The sequence below is a fragment of the Equus quagga genome, chromosome 12 (assembly GCF_021613505.1).
Source record: "Equus quagga isolate Etosha38 chromosome 12, UCLA_HA_Equagga_1.0, whole genome shotgun sequence".
Classification (NCBI taxonomy): domain Eukaryota; kingdom Metazoa; phylum Chordata; class Mammalia; order Perissodactyla; family Equidae; genus Equus; species Equus quagga.
The window spans coordinates 46,026,306-46,048,880 of NC_060278.1; positions in this window are offsets into that span (position 1 = coordinate 46,026,306).

A 22,575-nucleotide genomic window follows, 5' to 3' on the forward strand; every position below is an offset into this window, starting at 1 on the left:
GGTGATTGTCCCACTCTGGCTACTATTTGACATAAATGAGAAATGAAGTTGAAAATGCAATCACTGTCCAGGCTTTAAAAAAGGGGGAGAAGTGGTGACAAGGATAATCCGAGAACTGCAGTTACTGTCAAATGCAAGGATAATCTAAGAATTGCAGTCAAGCCAAAGAGCGTTAATGCTTGGCTTTGAAATGGATCGTCAAATTTAGGAAGCCTTCTTGTTGAACTCTAACAAATACTAAAATGAGTCTATACCCTGGGGGTATCCACCAACTCATAGTTCTGGGAGGCCAGCCTGCAGTTAACATTTTTCTTCAGTTGAGGTACAAAGTGGACAATCCTCATAGATTAACAGAGAATTGATTTTATATGTTGAGTGGTGAGGGTGCCAGTGGGGTGAGGAAAGGGAAGATGAGATGGAGCAAGAAGGAGGCACACTCCACATGTATCCAGGCTCACATTGCCTCCAATCAGATCCGTAATACTATCCCCCATACCAGAGAAGATGCTTACAATAGTCGTGGGTCACCACATGAAATCCTTTATTCCCACGGCAAATAGCATTTGAAAATGATGCTCCGTGCAATTAAGGTTCATTGGGAATTTTTTTTCCTCTTCACATATGGCAATATTTATCTTCAAAGTTTTCCTCCTTGGCTCACGGGCTCCTTTGTAAAGCAGCTGGTCTTGTGTGGCCTAATTGTGAGACAATTTGTTGTGTGATTCAGTAGCTTTGTTTATTTGTACAGTGGTTCAATGGAATTTATAAACTGCATAATATTGTTCTAGACTGTTTTCTTTTTATTAAGGAGCCACATTTTCTCCAGCATTCATGAGTGGGATTATAATTAGGTGGAGCATTCGAGATATTTTCATCCCAACTTCCTCTGTTAATTAGTGACATTAAACAAGAAACTCTTGAATTTAAATGAAAAGATGGAAGCAGAACATGGAAAGAGAACTGGAGTGATGAATCAAGTTGAAGTCAATCTTTGTTTTGCATACAAGAGCTTGTTAACAAATACTCAGATGTAACTAATACAAGCTGTAAGTTATTTCTAATTAGTCCTAGCTGTTCTCAGGAAAATCGAGTCAAATCATGGAGTCTTTTAGAAAAGATCCCTTTTGCTATTCTTGGTCTGTCCCTGAGAAACCCTCAGTAAATGGTCCCAGTAACTTGTCACACGTTCTTTAATGATGAAATGTTTCCAGTGCTGCCAGGCCTATAAAAAGTTCTAAGAGCAATTTGACCTTCCCATTTAGTTTCCTTTATTAAAAAGAAGTGGCATGTAGGTTTTTTGTTTTATTTCCAATGAGAATATTTCTAAATAAAGTATGAATGGAATTTTCAAGGGACTTTGGGGGCAAAAACGTGATAATTCTTGGTTCTAGGATGGGACTTGAAATCTTAGAATGTTAAGATATGTCGAAGCTGGAAAGAAAGGTTTGAGACAAAATAGGGATGTCACAGGGGAAAAGCCAGTTAGCTATTGAACAAGCATTTTCCAACATGGCATTGCTTTGGTGAATGAGTCACAGACCAGAGCCTGGCCCTCTGCCTGTTCAGTCCTACAAGTGGACCTTATCAATAATCCCAGACATGGTTAGAATCTTGGGGAGAGACCCACCCACTAAGTTCAGAGGAGATTAATGTGTAAAACAAAAGGTCAATTTATTAATTTATTATGGGGCATATCTATGTCCAGTGTCTTGAATGCTTGCCCCTCCCATCTAAGACATCCCTTTTCATGTACTAAGTAGCTAGGAAGCTGGGCTATTAATCTGAATGTTACTTGGTTGGCGTGGAACTGAAACAAATGGGTGGAAAATGTCTTGAGGATCATGTCATCTAAGCAAAGATAAGGTTCAATGAAATTCCCATCATCTCACAGGGAACAACACTATACAGATATCTGTGTCTCCTAAATTCAGTCATTTCAATCCTCTGACTAAGACTCAACATAAATCATTAATTCTGCTATTCCTTTTTTTTTTTTTTTTGGTGCTGCATGGCTTTATTTAGAAGTGTTAAGATTACTGTTAACCAGTTATCAAATGGCTATGTCTGTGGACCCCAGATGATATGCTTTTGGCTCCCACTGTGTGTTTATTTAATGTATTTAAATCTCCAAGAACATCCTTTTTTACCCCATCTCTAAGTTTCTTGGGGAACCCTTGCTGTCACCCAATGAATCACCTTCAAACTTCAGGATTTAATCATTCACTGCAGATATGCACATTTATCTGGAATGCGTTCAGTAGGTACTAAGTGCAGAGCTGCGTTGGGTACAGTTAAAGATACAAAAGGAAGAGGAGATGAGCCCTGCTGTCAGAAAACCTCAATTCCAATTAGAGAGATGAGCTACACACACACAAATGCAAGAGAACAATGCAGGGCAGCACGTGACTCAGTGCCAACACATAGTGGCGTTCAGAGGAAGGAGAAAATACGACTGTTCAGAGAATATTTAATAGAAGAAGCAGAACTGACGAGAAAACTGTGTAAGTTCCAATTTAGGTCAACGCAGGGTTTCTCAGCCTAGGCACTAGCAACACTGTGGGTCAGATACTTCTTTGGGCGGTGGGGGGGAGCCTTCCCCATGCACTGTAGGATGTCTAGCAGCATCCCTGGCCTCTACCCAACACACCAGTAGCACTCCCCTCTCCCAATTTGTGACAACCAAACACCTTCAGACGTTGTCAAATACCCTCCAAGGGGCAAAGTCACCCCTGTTGAGAACCACTGGGTTAAGGTGGCTGAATTATTGAATTGAATTGAATTATTCCAGTGACCCTTAGAGATGGATGATGAGTGCCCAGGAGAGAGGTTAGAGCTGAAGATTCAGAGTGGAGAGCCAGCAACACAAGGATGTGAACAGATAATGTCAGCGAGGAAGGGATAGAAGAGAGAATCTAAGAGAAAAGGTGGTCTTGGGGCTGGATATAGCCTAATACATAACTATAGCTATGAAATTTATTCTTTGTATTTAAACTGAGGTTCTCACATTGAGCCTGAATTGGCGATTTTTTTTTTAATGTGTTGTCTCCTTTGAAAATACTACTAAATAAAGGGAGGGAGTGACTACATGCAACTAATTATCTCAGGAGACATCTGAATAGCCTACAGGATTATAGGCATCACACTAGAACAAGAGGTTTTGGGAGCAGAGAGTTCCCTCCTTACTGTATACAATTTTGCTTGAGAACTTGAAATCTAAACTAAGTGCCAATATATATTATTATTACAGGACGCATTTCAAAATAACAATCGCCATAAGCAATGTCAGCATAATCCATTCTGTAGTCCCTTTCCAGGGTGCATTTTTCCATTTGGGTTACACAAGAGCAAAGTCTCAATCACTATCAATAGACACTCGTCTTCCTGAAATGCCTATTGTAACAAGCCAGCTTGGAGGAAGAAATTTTTACATACACACAGTTTTTGACTTTGCTGGTGACCCTGGAGGGGGACCAAGGAAAAGCCCAGTGGCAAAGGGGCACCTGATACTATAATAGGCCTGTCCATATTCCATGAAGTCTTCAGCAGGCTCATTGTCTCCAGGATTCATTTTGTAATAATTCTAGCAGGAAGTGAGAAGGCTCAGGGAGTCATGCAAAAAAACATCCTTTAAAAAAAAAAAAAAAAAAAAAGACGTAGCTGACCTTTCCAACTCGTTCAGATGCACACCGTTTTAAAATTTTGCTTGTGTTTAACTCGCCAAAACACAGGTACTGCAAGGAAATATGGTCAGGGTGTTGGTCAGACGTGCTCTGTTAGCCTAGAAGGTGGCGTCCGGGAGTGTAGAGGGGCATAGAGGAGGGCAATCAATTCAGAGAGGAAACTGGGATTTATGTGAAACCTTTACCAGCCTTGTTGGGTTCGTTTCAACTCTTTTTATTTTACTCTTTGCCTGGATCTAGCGTGTCGGGAGCAGCAGAGCAGAAACAGCGCTGATTCAGAGTCTGGCTGCCAGACATTCTGTCGGAAACAGAAAGACGAAAAGGATTGTTTGTTGAGAGGGCAAGCTGGACGTAGCAAGGGCCTGCTACCTTTGCAAGCAGAGGAAATAATCAGAATCTCTTGAGTCATTAAAATCAGAATGGAAAGCAGCCTTAAAATTTTTTTCAGAAGTGTTCACTTTCCTCTGATTTCCAGAGTTTCCTGTCAGGATTCAACTGGAAGTGCCACGGGGGGAATGTGTTCTTAGACAAGTTCATTTTCCCCCAGTCTCAGATAAAACCATTTCTATGCAATGATTTTTTTTTAAGCTATAAAGAAATGTTAGGGATAATTTTTATTTTGTCCAAACTCTTCTTCATCCCTCCCTTTTATTCCTGTCTTTCCTCATCCATTACCATCTGCTTCCTTTAAAAAAAGAAGAAATCACTCACATTATGACATACACTAGAAAGGCTCCAAGACCTATTCTTAGATGGATATATAAGGAATTTACTCACCACTCCCTTCAGGATTAAGGAGCGTTAACCTTTGGATGGAACACAGTCTTTATATGCATGTCAGGGTATTTTTAAGAATGGGAAAACCCAGGATACGGATAAACAACAAGGATTCCAAATGGGGATTATTTTTAGACCTGAGATTCCAAAGTATATAAAGCTACAGATGCCAGAATGGTTCTCATCCTAATGGATGTGCCCTTCCTCTTACCTTCAAAGACTGCTCTCTCCTTGGTCTGGTGTATTTGTGCACATACACACGTTCACGCATCTCAGACCTCTGCATAAAATCTCACTGCCATAATGTCTAGTTTTGATCATAACCCAAACCCTGATGAGCGGTAGAAATACTGACCTGTTTCCCACAGATAAAAGACCATTCTTGCTAAGGTTTCCTCCCAAAATTTTTCTAAAAGTTGCTGGGGTGGTTGCAAGTTTTTCTGTAAGTATTTCAATGATCGTTATTTCTCCAAACCAGTCTTGAACTCTTGAGGATGCAATGGGAAAATGCTGGGATAAGAGAACATCCTTCCTGCAGCTACTACCAATAACCAGGCTCTGAAAAATGGACAGAGAGTCCATTGAAATGAATGAAAAAGCTCCCTTCCATGATACGGAATATAAAATCGACAATGGAAAAGAAGGTAACAACGCTTGAAAGTTGAGCTCATTTGTGCTGATCTAGAGCACTCTTTTGAGGTTCCGCAGGGAACAAGCACAATTGCATGCTTATTCCCAAACTGTGAATCTATCTAAAATATGGAGTACACTTAATGGATCTTTTATTTTCCACTAATCTAGGACATATGTTATCCCCTAGAGCAGATGGGATCTGAGGATCATATGAACTGTTTTGCCCTATTCTTTTGGAAAAAAACAGCAGCCGTATGGTTTGGGCACCTGGAGGGAATCAATTTCTCCAGTTGGTTTTACCCAAATTATGTGAATTTGTTTATGTTCCAGAGAAGGAGTATCGTAATGCTAATGATTTTTAAAATCTTACTCAACTGATACAATATCTGGGATTTGTTTCAAAACCATCCAATGGGAGGAAGAGGAAAGTGAGTAAAATGTAAATAAAACAGATATAGTGACATAAAAGGTACATGAGGATTTATTGTACTATTCTTCCTACTTTTGTGTATGTTTGAAATTTTCTGTAAGGAAAAGCTTTTTAAAATTTTATGTCACCATTCACTGATTTTCAGTATCGACTCTTTGAGTGGCTCTTTCAAAAAAGCACATTTTCCCAGTTTAACTCACATAGTTAAAGCATACACATAGCTAGCAAGGTAGTTTGGAGGCATTGTGAAGCAGTGTAAACAGTAAGACACCCAGGAGCCCAAATCCTGGTTTCACTGCTTACTAACAGAGAGATCTCAGGCAAAATTACTTAACCTCCCTGAAATCGGTAATTTCAGATTTAAATTGGAGATAATAATACCTACTTTATCATAGAATTGTTGTGAAGGTTAAGGAAGTTAATATATCAAAAAGGATCTTGACACAATAGGTGATTAATAAATGTTAGTTGTATTTTTCAACAAAATGCTGAGTTTACTTCAAACTCCAAAGAAACAGAACAGTGATCGTTTAGGCATGAATTAAACCTACATATATTAAGCATCTTTTGTGTGATTTGAACTGTGCTGGGCACAACACAGAACATATATAATCATTGCTTTAGAGGATTTCATAGCCTAGTGGTAGGCAGATATATGAATTTATAAAGCTAGTTGGGGAAAAGCCAAAATAGGAGTATGTATGCAGAATTCCCAGAGCCCTGGAGGGACACTGTGAGCTCAGTCCAGAAGGGGTCATTGAGTGGTTAATCAAGCACTCAATTAAGGCATCCTACTGACCACTAAGCCCTGCTCCACAGCCTCCTAGGGAATCCATCCAAGCTCCCAGCCAATCCATTGCCTCCCCTGGCCATATCCTAGGTAACCAACAGACAGCCACGGAAACGGAGCATACACAGTGGAAGGAAACCAGAACAAATAACCTCTGGCATTTCCACTCATTTCAGGACAGTACATCTGAATTGTTAATAAACACAGAACAGAATTGTTGGAAGGAACATAGCAGATTGGAGGGTCCAGCTGGAGGGGCTGGGGAGGATTTCGTAGGGGGAGATATAATGGGAGCTCTTGAAAACTTGAGACTCAGAGGAGGTCAGTTGCAGAGCTATTAGGGCATCAGAAGGCAGTTTCCTGCAGGCTCTGCCTTTGGTCAGGGCACAAAGAAGACTTGAAAATTGAAAAGGGAGAAATAGCTGGGATGTCGGTGGACAGAAAGAGGCAATGTCCTAAGAACTTGCCCCTCCTATTTTCTATTGCCACTATAAATATCATTCTAAAATGTTACCGTAACTTAATGAGTCTCTTTTAGGAAGCATTTGGTAGTGAGTCATCTCAAAACTATGTATGAAGCTGAACACCCTGCTCTGATTCTGTGAAGCTCCTCAACTGGCTTTTACTGGGTCTGGTTTGGAATCCCATTTCTGTGGCCAGGAAGGACCTGTGCAATGTGCAGGCAAGGCCACCTTTGCTGCCGTGGTCTCACAAACAGCATTTACTTCTGTCTTGACCAGGAGAGTTCCAGGAGAAGAGGGGGAAAGAGTCAGAAACCCGGATGACACTGATCCACTTTCAGGAAGAGAAGGCAGAGGCTAATTTCTGTTTTCAGAACAAGACCCTTTTCAGATGACAGGCAACAGACAAAAGTGAAATAGGCCAATGGCTCAATGCAAGGGACTTGGGCTGATTGAACCTTTTCCCCAAATATCCTAGATCCACTTTCCTCTGGTGTCATTGCTGCAGTACCAGCCAAGCCGCCATTTTGGCCATCTGCCTAAGTCAGCTCCACACACTTTCCTTTCAGGCCTCAACCCCTCTGCCTCACGGCTCTCCTGAAAGTCAGCAGCAAAAGTCAAGGGCCCATACTGGACAACAATCCTAGCAAGATTGCTACATTACCTTACAAACTGAAGGCCTTTCAGTTTATATTTAATCCATACCAAACTCTGTGAAATAGGCAGTGCTTACGAGCCTTAGGTTTTTGATGTTGTTTAATGATTTTTGGCTTTTGAATAAAAATTATTTGTTGGTATAATAGTAAAATGATATTCACTACATGAAGATTATAAGGCAAAAAAAGAAAAAAAACACAAAGAGACAAGAACTATTATCCCACTCTCGGACATCAGAACTATCAGCATTTTGGTATATTTCTTTGTGCATAGACTTGGAGAAAGTTACCTGACTCATATTAGCTCCTCCACTTGAGACCTGTGTGACTTTAGCCAACCTATTCAACTTCTCATTGTCACACGGTCCTCATCTGAAATGATGCAATCTCATAGGCTCATTGTAAAGACTAATCTCCAGAAAGGATGCATTGCAGCCAAAAGAGAGATAACAGTGGCTCATTTACAGAGGGCAGAGGAGCAGAAGGTGGGGAAAATTTTACCTGGCAACCTAAGCTAAGGAAACTCCTGTGATTGATTATAAAATTTAGCTCTGAGCTCACTGGCAGCCAGAATAAAAATAGATAATTGATGCATTGTATACTCTCATAATCTCATTAAGGAAAGCTTCCTATTACATCAGGAAAGACATATAACCTATTAGTAGTTGACTATAAGAGGAATTATTGTATAGTCTTATGTATGGGACCATAAAAAACAGAGTAGTGGTTATATTTTAAATATTTACCAAAAACACAGATGTTCCTCTGGCAGCCACCTCTCATCTTCTCTTGATGCTCTCCAAGTGTGTAATCATTTGCTTTTAAAATTGAATCATATTTGTAAAAACAAATTTAAATCACCCCACATGCAACAGATTGCCCTCAGTCTAATAGATTTGACTTGCTTTATCCTAAGTCTGTGTGGTTTAATGCAGTATTTTATGTTACTGTGATATATAATTCCCACTTACACTGTTTCTTGATAGAGATGTTAAGGAACAAAATTCAACTGAGCAAATTTTAAAGATCTCATTGGCTTTATTCAGTGACTCATGAATCCGGCAACATTCAATCTCGTAGCAAATAGAAAGGAGCTCCAAAGAGTTACACAATTTGAGATGGTTCTATAGACCGAAGTGAGCAGGAATGAGGAAGTTATACTGGGTAAGAGCTGACTGTTTATTACAAGGTTGCTTTCCTTATATGGAAAGTCTTGGAGCCCTGACAGGTAACTTGTGCTGGTCAGGCGGGCACTGATTGGTTGACCTGAGACTTCCTTTTCTGGGAGAATTGAGTATAGAAACTTAATTCTGTTTTGGTTTGCTAATATGGGACTTAGCATGAGGGAGTCGATCTTGGGCCCCAATCTGGTTACTTTAAGAGAGACAATGCATGAATTCATTCCCTTTGAGACAAGAACATGAATTAAAAAAATAGTGGCAACATGGTATGTTGATCATGGTATCAGAAGTCATTTTTTAGAAGGCTTGAAAAAAATGAATGAGAAAGACAAGATTGCACTGAGTTTATTAAACATACATGAGAACAATTTAAAGCTCTTCGTAAACTGTTTACATACCAAAAACTGACAACAATTAAAAATAGCTCTTCTGTGTCTTATTTGTATCATCCTAGTATTGTTCCCCAAAGCCTCTATTATCTTTCTTTATCCTAAAGTCACTGCACTTTGAATATTTGAAAACATTAATGTTGCATTTTGAAATGATATCTCACATTTAGATTTTCTATGAATTCAAGTGGTTCAATTAATACCTTCCTATAATTAAAGCTGTGTAGATACTGAAAGGCTAAAACGAGGTCAGTGATCAGAACCAGGCCCCTAGAACCATAGAAATTTCCAAAACCATCCACGGAACAGTCTTCCCTTTTGAACAGCTGGTTCATGTTTCAAAAGATCACAGAAACCTCAAGATAGCATTTTTTTGTATGTGGGACTTGTTGAGTAAGAGTTAACAGGATTCATAGTTAGGAAATGACGTCACAGCTTTTCCAAGTGTGTTTTTGGTTGTCTCTGTGATTTATGCAGGGCCAAGGTTTGTCTTGGTGATTGTCTGGTCATGGAGGTGGGAGCAAGGTGATACTTTTTATACCACCTGCAGTGCACTTCCGTGGCATGAGGGCAGCTTTCAGGCTGACTGTGACAGCATTGGAGCCGACTTAGTTTTAACCTGCTCCACCTTTCAGAAATGGTCACTGAGCTTGGCACATTCAGCCTCAAGTGGGCCATGTCCATGTATTGCCCACCACTGTCTGTCACATTGCACAGAACCCAATACACCCAGCCTTGGGGGGATGTAGACAGGAAAAATGGCGAGATGGTAGAAAAGCCCAGTGCACAAGTTGAGGAAGAAATTTCTGCCCTAGCGCTTGCCTGACTGCAATTGGTTCCCTTTATTGGTAAAGTTTTTCTTTGTGGGTTTTCTTTCTGGTCTATTGAGGACTTGACCAATAGCCCGTGGAATGTGTCAGCTCTAATTGCCTGTGTGGATTGGCACAAGTCATGCCTCAAAATTGGAATGTTGTCACATATAACATAGTCCTGCAGTGGGATAAATGTGGCCTGGAAAATGTTTTATCCAAACATTCCTTAAAAGCAATTGTGTTCTGCCATGGTAAGGGGCAGACAACCTTTACAGAACCAGCTGAGCAAATTCCCAGGATACCGGAGTTTCAGCACGTGGAGGGGCACTGCTGCCTCCCCCAGCCCCGAAAGAAGTAGAGTTTCTCTTCCCTCCAAGGACATCAGACAAGGGCCAATTGCACTCTAGGGGTACTCTGGCACAGTTGTAGCTGGGACAGCTTTCCAAAAGAAGTGGGTAATTGGAGAGCTGTGAAGACAGAGCAGGGATCCAAAGACCTGGCCTCGCTTTGGGATGAGCCTCCTAATTGATGAGCAACTTACACAAGTGTTGCTTGATGGGTAAGTAATAGCTGTCAAGCAAGCCTCTTTGGAACAGGTTTGAAGAAAACATGGAAGCTGTCTTCAGGGGGCGATTCACCACTAAGAAAGATGCCGTGAGGTAAGGATATAATGTGATTAGGGAGATGGAGAAAGGACAGCGAAATCTTGACACCTATCATGTGCCAGGCACTGTGAGTCGGCATTTTCATCAATTTTATCTCTGGACTCTAAAGGTCAAACATTCACATTCTCATGCATGGTCTGTTTTCTATAGAAATAAATTGTGGCAACCTGGTTCCTGTGAACCAATTAAGTAGTAAATACTGTGCCTCATAGACAACTCAGGTCTTTGCTTATTTCTTCCATTTCCCTCTGCACCTGGCAGACAGGTGCTGGGGGAGGAAAACAGACGCTTGAACCAAACACTAAACATAGTCAGGAAAACATTCATTTCATATGTCATAAGCCCAGCTAATCTTCCTCTTGCCTCAGAAACATTTCTCATCAGAGGAACTTATGCAGACACCAAAGCATTGTTGGGGAAAAAAAAAAAAGAAAGAAAATCTAGTTATTTTGGCTACCTAAGACTACTCAAGTAGTTGACTGATTTAATTTGTGGAAAAATTAGCGAAATTGAATTACTCTTGTTATCATGAGAGATTGAGTTGATTGGAGACTAATAGCAAAGCCAGAACTCTGTATGAGTTGGAGAGAGACAATCAAGAGTTGCCATCAGGGAAGGACTCTACCAGAGACACTCTCGAGAAAGTTCCCATAGAATAACTCAGCCCCACAGGAAATGTCTAGTTGAGATGATGGATCACAGACCATTCCACTTGCCAAACTTCCATTTCAGCCTCCTGGAGCCACCATCGTGGTGGCTCCTTTTTGTCCTGGGATACAACTTTTTTGGGAAATAAACTGTGGTCTTCTAAACATTTCATGCTTGATATTTGACATTTTCCCAAGAGACCCAATCTTACCTCACCATGCAATGGAATGGAGATAAAGATGTTTCTTTTTTTAGAGACGGGTAACATTTCTTTTGGAGAGTTAGAGATGCAAGCGTCTCCTAGCAGAGAATGGAGCCAAGACAACTGAGATCCCTAGAGAAGTGAATGTGAGTCTGTTTCCACATGATATTATTGATATTCATCTTCCTAATGATAGTCTTTCAAATATGCGTAGTGTCTGGAAACCATCTCTCATTGAAATGATCCCATTTTTATGAACATTTTCTCATAAATTTATATCCATTGGTTTAGACAGTAATTGACAAATGCTGGTGTTGGACTGCATCAGATTTACCTAGAAGAGATTTTCTTTTTTGCTATAAAATCTCCTCCCCATATCCAAAAATGATCTCATTCGGTAGGTCTGGGATGGACATAGTAATCTGTAACTTTAAAAGCTCTCCAGGTGACTCTGTTGTGTGCCCTGGTTTGGGATTGCTGAGGCCCATGGAGTGCCCATCCATCTGGGGATGTGAGAGTTTTTCTCCACCCTACAAATCTTTATTATTGGCAGAAATATCTAGCCATTAGCAGATTGGTAAAGCCTATTTTGAATACAGTTCATTATTCCCTGAACTTCCCTGCAATAATTATCCCTTCTCCTGTTATGGGTTGAATTGTGTTCCCCCCAAAAAGATGCGTTGGAGTCCTAACTCCCAGTACCTCAGAATGTGACCTCATTTTGAGACAGAGTCTTCACAGAAGTAATTAAGTTAAAATGAGGTCATTAGGGTGGAACCTAATCCAATATGACTCGTGTCCTTGTTAAAAGGGAAATTTGGACTCAGAGATAGACATGCACAGAGGGAAGATGATGTGAAGACACACAAGGAGGAGACAACCATCTCCAAACCAAGGAGAGAGGCCTGGAGCAGATCCTCCCCTCAAAGCTGTCAGAGGGAGCCAACCCTGCCAACACCTTAGTTTGAATTTCTCACCTCTAGAACTGTGAGACAATTTATGTTGTTCAGCCATCCAGCTTGTGGTACTTTGTTACAGTAGCTGTAGCAAACTAATACATAAACATTAGTCAATATTTGGTGGCCCAGCCTCCATCTACCCTCCTAATAAAGCTAACTTTTCTTCTGTGTAATTATGTTTGCCCAGTGTAAGCAATCTTGCCAAGGGAGCCAGACTCTTCCTCTATAATCCCGTGTTCTAGATGTAAGATGGACATGTAGGCTGGGATACATTGTGGCAGCCCTCTTTGAAAAATATAATCTGCCAGAGTCTATCCTCTGATTACCATAATTCACATCCCTTTGAAATGCCACAAACACTTAAATCCTCCTTCAAGACCTCCACGTCCCATGCCAGAAACTTGAAGTCCAGTATCTTGTAATCTAAATAAGATCCAGGTATGGACGAGGCTCAGGTGAAATTCCTCAGGTACATTGCCCTGAGTACTGTTTCTTTCAATCTGAAGACAAATGAACTAAGTTGTTGCCCCCCACATGCCCAATATAGGACAGGAAGAATGTTTTCTTTCCCCAAAGGATACAACAGTTTCACAAGTGAGTAGGAAAAAGGAGATCGGAGGCAACTTGATCAGGTTTAGAAGACAAGAAGGGGACCAAGGTCGCACAACCTTGGACAGGTTTGAGGAGCATCTATGTCCCCACTTTCCCAGATAGCAAGCCTCATTGGGCAGTCACTCATGGGACCGGAGCCAGGGAAAACAATGACTAAAGGAGATGTTTGAAAGGATGAATCCAAGGCAGCATCAGAGAGTTTTATGAACTCAGCCTGAATCAAGAAAAACAGACAAAAGTACCCAACGCTGTGAAAAAGGCACAGGGGTATGAGAGGGTCAGTCAACCAGAGGAGACGTGGGGATTGGGATGAGAAGAATGTAAAGCTCATCTTCCTGACAGTGAGGAGGCTACAGCGAGTCCTCTGACATTAACAGCCCGTGAAGCAATCACATAGGGTGTTGGGTCTGGGCCTGGTTGCCATGAGATCCATTCCTCGCTGTTCCTCTGCTCCATCCTCTAACATAGGGACGCTAACCCCCGCATGTTGCATTTCCTAGGCCCTCATCTCACCTGGCTTCCTACTGGGTTTAACCAGGGGAGACATAACATGACATGGGAGGGCAAGAGGAAGAAAGAAGCTGGGGAATTTCTCCTATCCTTCTTTGCCTCAGACAAGATTTCCAGCAAAGGTTGCCTGTGCTTCAAGATGCCAGCTCCCAACAGACAGGCCCATTCTGACACTGATCCCCAGGCTCTAAAAACACTGCTTCCTCTTTTGTCCCTCTGGCTTAGGGGTGGTGCTAGCTTCCTGTTGTTGCTAATCTGCAGGTTGCCTCAAAGTCCCCTATTTGGTTTCTCAGCTCTTCCATCACCTGGGTAATGAGTTACATACATCAACTTCCTCTTTCAAACGCTAGTGGATATTATTTTCCTGTTTGGATCCTTTCTGATACAGGAGGCAATAGCCAGGATCTGATGGGCTATGACATATCCCACAGGCCAGTGAAGAGAGAAGACCAAATATGTACTTCCTTGTAGGCCCCATAGGGTAAGGATGCCTCTCCTAGGACTCATATGCTACTCAGGGAACAGGAGAAGGGAAAGGAGTGGGCCGAGCAAATCCAAAATTGACTGAGTGGCTAGCCAAAAGAGACCGCTTTTCAAACTGAAGCGACATAGTTATCTTGGCTTGGCAGGATTAAACGTTCTGTTACCCAAACAAAATGAGAGGCTCATAAGTTAAGTGGATCTGGTCATAGAAACATAAAATGCCTTTTTTCATATCTGAATGCACAGTCTTAAAATGCATATCTACCATGCTAAGGGTTTTTAATTGGCGCTATAGGCAATGGGATTGCACTGACAGGTTTTAAGCAGGAACTGACATATTTGATTATTGCTTGAGAAAGATCCTCTTGCTGAACTGTGAAAAATGTATTGGAAGGGACAAGGTAAGAGGCTTTTCAGAACAGCATAAATTGAGGAATCCAGAAGTGGCCTTCCTTAAAGTTTTGAGCAGTATCCAGTATAGAGAAGGACAGCTTTATATATCATCCAATAAATTTTCCTATTAATAAAGATGGCCCTTGAAGCCTACTTTCCCCAGAGACCTAAGACTTCTGAACACATTGGGACTGACATTACATTCCGATGTATGCATTGTAATTGGAGCCTTATAATAGATACAAATTAATGCAGAACTTGCTTTAAGAGACCCTCAGTTTGAGCTAAATGCTTTTGGAAATATTCTCACTTTTGGTATTGTGCGACTAGAGAGTTATTTCAGAAACTCATCACAGTCACTCTATTTCTACAAATGTGTTCATAATTCTTTACTACATCATGAAATATTTGATAACCGCCAAATGTTGAAGAAGTTTTTGTATAGATCAGAGTTTCTCAATCTCAGCAATATTGATGTTTTGGGGCCAGATAATTCTTTATCGAGGGAGGCTATCCTGTGCGTGGCAGGATGTTTAGCAGTATCCCTGGCCTCTGTCCACTAGATGCCAATAGTGCTTGCTGAGTTGTGACAACCAAAAATATCTCCAGACCTTGCCAAATGTCCAGTGAGCAAGCGAGGATGGGTGGGCAAAATTGCTCCTGGTTCAGAATGACTGGTTTAGATGGAACAAGTTAGTCATGGGATATAAATCAAGATACACACACTTAGTAAGCTATAGTAACGATTTTGTGGATGATGATGTTGCTCGCAACAAAACTAATGATGATGATAATTTGTTTCATTGCTTCTTTTGCTCTAAGCTATGAGCTCCTGGGGTGCACAACTAGTTATTACTGATTGTCAAGAAGGATTATAGGTAGTGGAATGAGATCAGAGGCCCTATTTGCTGATCCTCCATCTGCAGAGACAACATTGTTCCAGTATTCCTTCATTATGAAGAGCAGTTTATCAAATCTTTTGTACGAACTGGCAGAGTTGGATTCTTTCTCACACAGTGGTTTATATTCCAGCCTCTTCTCTGATTGGCAAATGAAAGCCTTTGCCTTTGCATAGGCTCTATTGGAGAAGCATTTTGGGAAGTAGAGGATCTTCCTTCTCCAACACTTCTAAAATCATGCCAAAGAAGAGGCTGGGATTCTGCCTCCACTGGAGATGGTAAACCAAGTCTCAGTGCCTGCAACAAAGAAGGTACAGCATGAGAGCAGATTACAGCATCTTCTTTCATGTTTTCACTGGGGTGAAATCCTCGCTCGAACATAATCTACTGGAGGCAGAGACTTACTCAATACTTATTTGTTGAATGGATGAATTAATGAATAGATGCTTCCTGTTCGCTGGTACAACCATAGAAAAATACATGCAGACAACCTACAAATCAGAAAAACAATTACAAAGGACTTTATTGATCACCTAATGCAAAGCTTTTGTTTTACTGAAGAAGACACTGAGAACTTTAAGTGATGTTATTACCGAACCAAAGTGGGTCCGCTTCTTAGTGAGTTGAAACTAAAGCATTCACCAGAAGTAGTTGTGACATAAGTTAAAATTTATTTGCAGCAAATAAGGAGACCACGGGGAATCTCTTCCAAAGCCATGGGTCCCTGAGCAAGGAAAAGCAGAGGCCTTTCATTTCAGATGGGGAATAAATATTCAGAAGGGAGAGATGGGTATTCATTTGTGCAGGCTCAGTTGGATAACATGCTTCTACATACATGGAACATGTCACATGTTATGGTAATAAGGCCTAAGCTCCTCCTAGGAGGGAGATCCTAACATTAAAATGAAGTAATTGTCATCTCTTGGGCACTTCTCGACCCATCTGGCAGGCGCTGCTCTTGTGGTGGGGTTTGGACTGGTTCAGGGTGGTTGGTGATTGCATCTCTTCACATAGCTAAAAAAACAATTTGGAGACAGTTAAGTGCTTCTGAAACCTCCTTTGAGTTACTTGGGGCAGTTAGTCGGTGACACTTTCTCTGGGGTCCAGATAATATGTCAGTGGCAGACTTGGGGCTATAATCCCATCCCATGCCTCTCCTCAACTTAGCAAACATTGGTTAAGTTGCCATGAGATAAACTGTATATGAAGTGCTAGGAACACAAGATAAATAAGGACTAGTCCAGAATAGGAAACATAGGATCGTGATAGCTCACGTTCTGAGGGAGACCCCTGGGGGTGGGATGTGACCATTCCCAAAGCCCAGCACAGCAGGGCAGAGACAGAGAACAAAGAGCCACTTCTTCCAGTCGCATCATTTATGCAACCAGCACGTTGGCTTTTAAAGACTCCTATTGAAAGTCAATGGCACGGTGGGATTCCTCCTTTGAGTCTTTTACTCAAAGTTAAGCCCAGTTGACCAATTTGTTCTGTACTTCTCACTAAATTTGTTTAGTTGCTTTGCTGTTATATACAGATATCAAACTTGACTAAATGTGCTGGGCACATAAAGTCGGTGTTCAGTGTCCCCAACTTCTGTTCCTGCCCACTTCCCTGTGTCCCCTCCTCCCTTCCACTTCCATTGTGCCCTGAAGTGTTCACTGGTTTCACTATAGAGATCCCGGATCAAGAGCAAATAAATCAAAATCAATCTTAGCACCTTTGGTTGGAATTGTTTCCTGTGCTACACCACTGAGGATATTGAAATTAAATATATATCTGTATCTCCTTGGGGAAAATCCTACAGGAATAACTCCCCACAGCTGACTATAAGAGCCTATAACAAGTAGGCAGAGTGTTCAGGGGGTTTCCAGGCCCACCACACCTGCTTCTCTCCATATTTCACCTTTGTAGGAATCTGAATATTAGCCAGTGGTTTCTTGGAACACCAGGATATGAGCAACGGGAAGATGTACACAGGTGCTGATGTGAAATTTGCTATTTCAATAAATGAACAACCAGTACTTGATTTAAAGTTCTCCTTGGTTTTCTGTACTGTTTAATTTAATTTTGTTTCAAATGAAGAAATTAGTGTTACACCCATTTTTGAGGACAAGCCAAGCTGCATGACTTCACATCGCCTTTCGAACAGTATTCGATTACATAACTTCTTAGCTTGTTTGCTCCCAACATCCTGAGATTTGGAATTTTATATATGATTCAGAATGGAGATTTGGACCTGAGGAAAGGGTTTCCATCTCCAGGGCTGGCCAGACCTTTATGATGTCACCTGAGTAACACATCTGTGTTCTTTCACTTGGATTGGCATCTATAGGAGAGAAAATCCCACTTTGGGGGAAAAGCCCGAGAGATTCTATTGGGCCTCTTTCTTTACCACCAATTTTTTGCCTTGCTGTTTAATTATGTCTGTTCTCTTAGGCTGAGTGATTTTCCTAGTTTTGATCACACAGCACAGTCTCCCTCAGTACATTCTGTTCCTTTTACTCGGTCTCTGCCCAATTACAGGAACACACTCATCTCTTCTCCAAACAGCCATTACTTGCTGAAATAAAGAAACCAACTACAAAGTATTTCAGGGAAATAAAGACACAGTCAGGGAAAAACCTAGAGCAATTCTTTCATTTAAAACAGGTAATTGAAAATCATTCCTTTTGCAATTTCTGGTAAAGTTATTTATATCTAGTGATTCAATTACCTGGTATTGATATTAATGATTTCTCCAATCTAATAGGAGCTAGCTATGATATTTCAAAAAAGGTATAAAAATAACATTTCCTCTATTGCCTTTGACCTGGAATGTTAGTAAAACCAGTCTTTTTCTTTTTACTGTGATCAGCACTTAAGCTGTGGTTGCAGAGACAAGAGGAGGGCAGAGAAGACAGCAACCAATTGAGTAGATTAGCAATAAAGAATGGGATCTAGATTTTGCTAGAATTACAAGGTAACAGTGTTTGATAGAAACAAAGGCATGTGTTAGCTTAAAGGTCAAAGGCGGGTTTGTAGGGAAGCTCTTGAAGTTTATAATGTCCTGGCTTTTCACTTTGATGGGCCCTTTCTAAGGCTCTGAAACTAATTTTGTATTTGTAATTTCGATTCTTTAAAAAAGAAAAAACAAACACCCCTCCCTCCTTATATAAGCTTCCGGAACACAAAGCCTGGATCCACCCTTCTAAGGCTTGTTAGCAAAAAGTGCAGCATAGCTTATTTCCAGATAGAAAAAGCAATGTCGTCTCAAGACCAGTGACTCAATGAGTGTTTTGGGGTTTTTTTTCCCCCTTAAAGACAGCGAAAAAAGGTTGTCATTATGTCAAAGTACATTGATGAAGATTTCTATGGACTGGAAGCATTTGATACTGTAGTCCAACTACCTGGAAGTAGGTTGTACTGTCCCCCTTAGGAGCCCTTTGCTGGTATGTAAACATCAATTTTATCAAGAGCTTCACCAGTGGGGCTTGTATAATATTTGTGTTTTCATTACCACACTTGCCAATCTGTGCCAACTGTTAGGTTGAACCCTAAAAGATTGGCAACGTTCGTCAAATCATGACCTACAAAAACAGGTCCATAGGGTTTGACCTAATATTGTTCAATTCTATGTCAATTACAAAAACAAAAACTGGTAATATAGCTAATGGGAACAGGTTAGCCTTTGTTTCTAAACAGAGCTGCTCTAAGATTCTACACCAGAGATGTCTAATAGAAATAGAACTTCCGGTTTCTGGCTCCACATGTAACAAGCTTGGAAGTCGCCACTCCATTCTAACAACTAGTAAAGAGTTAAACAGACTGAAAAATCAACAACTCTTCTTGGATCCATAAGAGAGGGGAGGACACAGGGCAGACCACTGCCTCCAGGGTTGGAGAGACAGATGGGCAAATACAGGTTATCAGGAATTACCAGAGCAGAGACTCAAAAGCAGAAACCACCATGGGAACCAGTGCTGGGGTAGGAAAACCTGAATGATAATTGACAAATCGCTGGAGGCTCAATGTGGATAACTCTGAGAGTTAAAAGCTTTAAGGTGGACCCACTCATAAGGGGGCCCCCACAATATTATGAGATTTACCTCTAGGAGCTCAACCAGATTCCTATAGTAAATACTGCAGAAAAATCTCCTAGTGCTTCCTGCAGCTGGAGGGGAAAAGGAACCATTTTGAAATACGGTAGTTTCCCCTTATCTGCGGTTTCTGTGGTTTCAGTTACCCCCGGCCAACCGCAGTCCAAAAATATTAAACGGAAAATTCCAGAAATACAAAAGTCATAAGTTTTAAATTGCACACTGTTTTGAGTATCGTGATGAAATCTCACGTTGTCCCACTCTGTCCCGCCCAGGATGTGAATCATCCCTTTGTTGGATCCCCAACCATCAACATCCTCTGCTTCTGACACCCAACCGTCAACATCGTCATACTCAATGATCCTCTTTCTGAGGTGTCAGCAGGTCAATAGTAGACTAATGTTACATCACAATGCCTATGTCATTCATCTCATTTCATCTCACCATGTGGGCATTATCTCCTATCACCACAAGAAGAGTGAGTACGGTACAATAACATATTTTGAGGGAGACCACGTTCATGTAACTTTTATTAGAGTATATTATTATAATTGTTCTATTTTAGTATTAGTTATTGTTGTTAATCCCTTACTTGTGCATAATTTATAAACTTTAGCGTAAGTGTATATGTATAGGAAAAAATATACTATATATAAGGTTTGGTACTGTCCACGGTTTCAGGCATCCACTGGGGAGCTTGGAATATATCCCCCATGGATAAGGGGGGACTACTATACACCACTGCATTCTGTCTTTATTAGCAAGGTCTGCCCTGGGGGGAAAAAATTAGCCAGAGGCTAACCTACTAGGGTTATTATCAGAGCCTAACTGGCTCAGGGAAGGGAAATAGCCAACTCCAGCCCATTCTAACCATTCTGTGCCACGTAAGAGGGGAGAAAAATACTGAGAAACTCTTGTGAAATTCATGGTCCAGAGTCGTAGGCTGACTAAAAGACTGAGACCTAATCATAGACTATAGATCGCTTCCCCTTGGGAAGCAATTACTAAAGGCCTAATCACAGCAGTTCCTTTGACCCAGTACATCATGTCCGGCTATCAAGAAAAAATTACGAGGCATACCAAAAGGCAAAAAACACATTTGAAGAGACAGAGCAAGCATCAGAATCAGATATGGCAGGGATGCTGGAATTATCAGACCAGGAGTTTAAAACTACTATGATTCATATGCTAAAGGCTCTAATGGATGAAGTATACAGCATGTAAGAACAGATGGGCAATGTAAGCAGAGAGAAGGAAGTCCTGAGAAAGAACCAAAAAGAAATGGTAGAGAAATAGAATGCAAGGTATGAATGTGAGCCACATATGTAATCTTAAATTTTCTAGTAATTGTATTAAAAAAGTGAAAAAGAAACAGGTGATAGTAATTTTAATAATATACTTTATTTAACCACATATATCCAATATAGTATTATTTAGACACATAATCAATATAAAAAATTGATGAGCATTTTACATTCTTATTTTCTTTTTTGTACTGTCTTCAGAATCTGATATGTATTTTCCACTTATGGCATAGCTTAACTCAAATTAGCCATAGTTTGATTCCTTGAAAGTCACATATGGCTAGCAGCTAATGAATTGGATAATGAAATTCTAGACTGCCCTCTTATGAATTAGATGATCTTGGACAAGTAATTTAACTATTCTGAGTCTTCTCACCTCCCTCTAAAATGGAGTTCTATAACAAAACACCCACATCACAGGGTGAAACGTGAAGTTAAAAAGGTTAACAGAGACCAGTACCTGGCAGGTGCTCAGCCAACTGTGGTCCTCCTTACCATCATCTCAGCAAATGGATCAACTGGCCACTTTATCTCTTTTATTTTGAATTTTAGTTGGTGGACTTAGGCAAAGCTTAACATGAACATTTCTCCTCTATTTTAAACAATTTCTGGTCAGTCATGTAACCAAAAGGTTAACAAATAGAATTACAGAATATGCTCAGGAATAATTGATGGCTTGATCTATTTATGAGACTAGAGTCTGGAGCACTTATCCATTCAGGAGCAGGAGGAAGTATGGGCTTAGGTTACAGTCTGAATATAAAAAAGCTTATTACAATAGCATTGCCAAGAAGCCAAAAACTGAACAGGTTGGGAGATATTGTTAAGACTACCATTTACTGATCATCAGCTGTAGACCAAACACCAAGCAAAGTACTCTTCATATGTCCATTCACTTAACAACAGCAGGGGCAAAAAAACAAACATGCAAAACCCTGTAAAGCAGTGGTAGTCTCATCCTCCTTTTAAAGATAAAAAACAGAGGTTCAGTGTGGCTGACAAATTGCCAAAGTTGATACAGCTGTTGGGTGATTCTTCATTACCCTATGATACCCTCCTGTTCTCACTCATCACATCAAGGGGATGTGGGCTGGGGTGATAGGTCTGATGCTAGCCCTTTGCAGAAAAGCATGAACTAGTTGTTTTAACGTGAGACATTTCCTCTATCTATGAGTTGAGTATAAAAGATGAAACAGATTGTAAAAAGGGAACCATTTTCTATTCTACCTAAACACTTAAATTGATGGTTTATATGCGATATTTAGACAACACGATAGCACAAACTAGTTCTTTCATTAGATAAAGCAAGACAACCAGATTGAGCCACAACTACTTTTTTATTAGTTCTATTTATTAAGAGACTGGCAACTCACTTGCTAAGTCTGGTCTTGTAGGGAACAGCCAAGGAAATTTGCAGAAATAGGGGTTTTTTGGTGCAGCGGTACTGGTGAAACGGAGAGAGGAGTAGCTGCTCCCAAAGACAAACCCAAATGAGCACGTGGCTCTTGTTATATCTGGCTGGCTCAGCAACTATTCGAGTTATGGGGCTACAGGGGATACTGTCTAGACCAGTTCTTTTGGCCCTGGGGTTGGCAGAACATAGAACCAGAAAGCCAAAGCATGGTCCAAATATCTCTCTGCATTTTTTCTAGGAGACAGTCAAATTGAATGAAAACTAAATTTCCAACAATTACCAAATAGCAATAGACAAGAGAATAAAAAGACTGAACAGGGCTTTCTTCTCAATAGATATGTCCTGGCTCCTGAGATACAAAGCATGACATTTCTGGAGTGAATACCCTTGAGAAAAAAGTCCAACCTTAAAGATGGTGTGACTTTTCCAGCTTGATCACATTCTCATTGCATCAGAGGTGTTCTCTGGCCTCAGTGATGACACCATGATAGGAAAAAACACATCCACTTATAATTGAAATAATTTATTTACCACTAGAGCACCACAAAAACAGACATACATTGTGTTAAAATACAGCGTAATCAATCATCAAAATACAAAA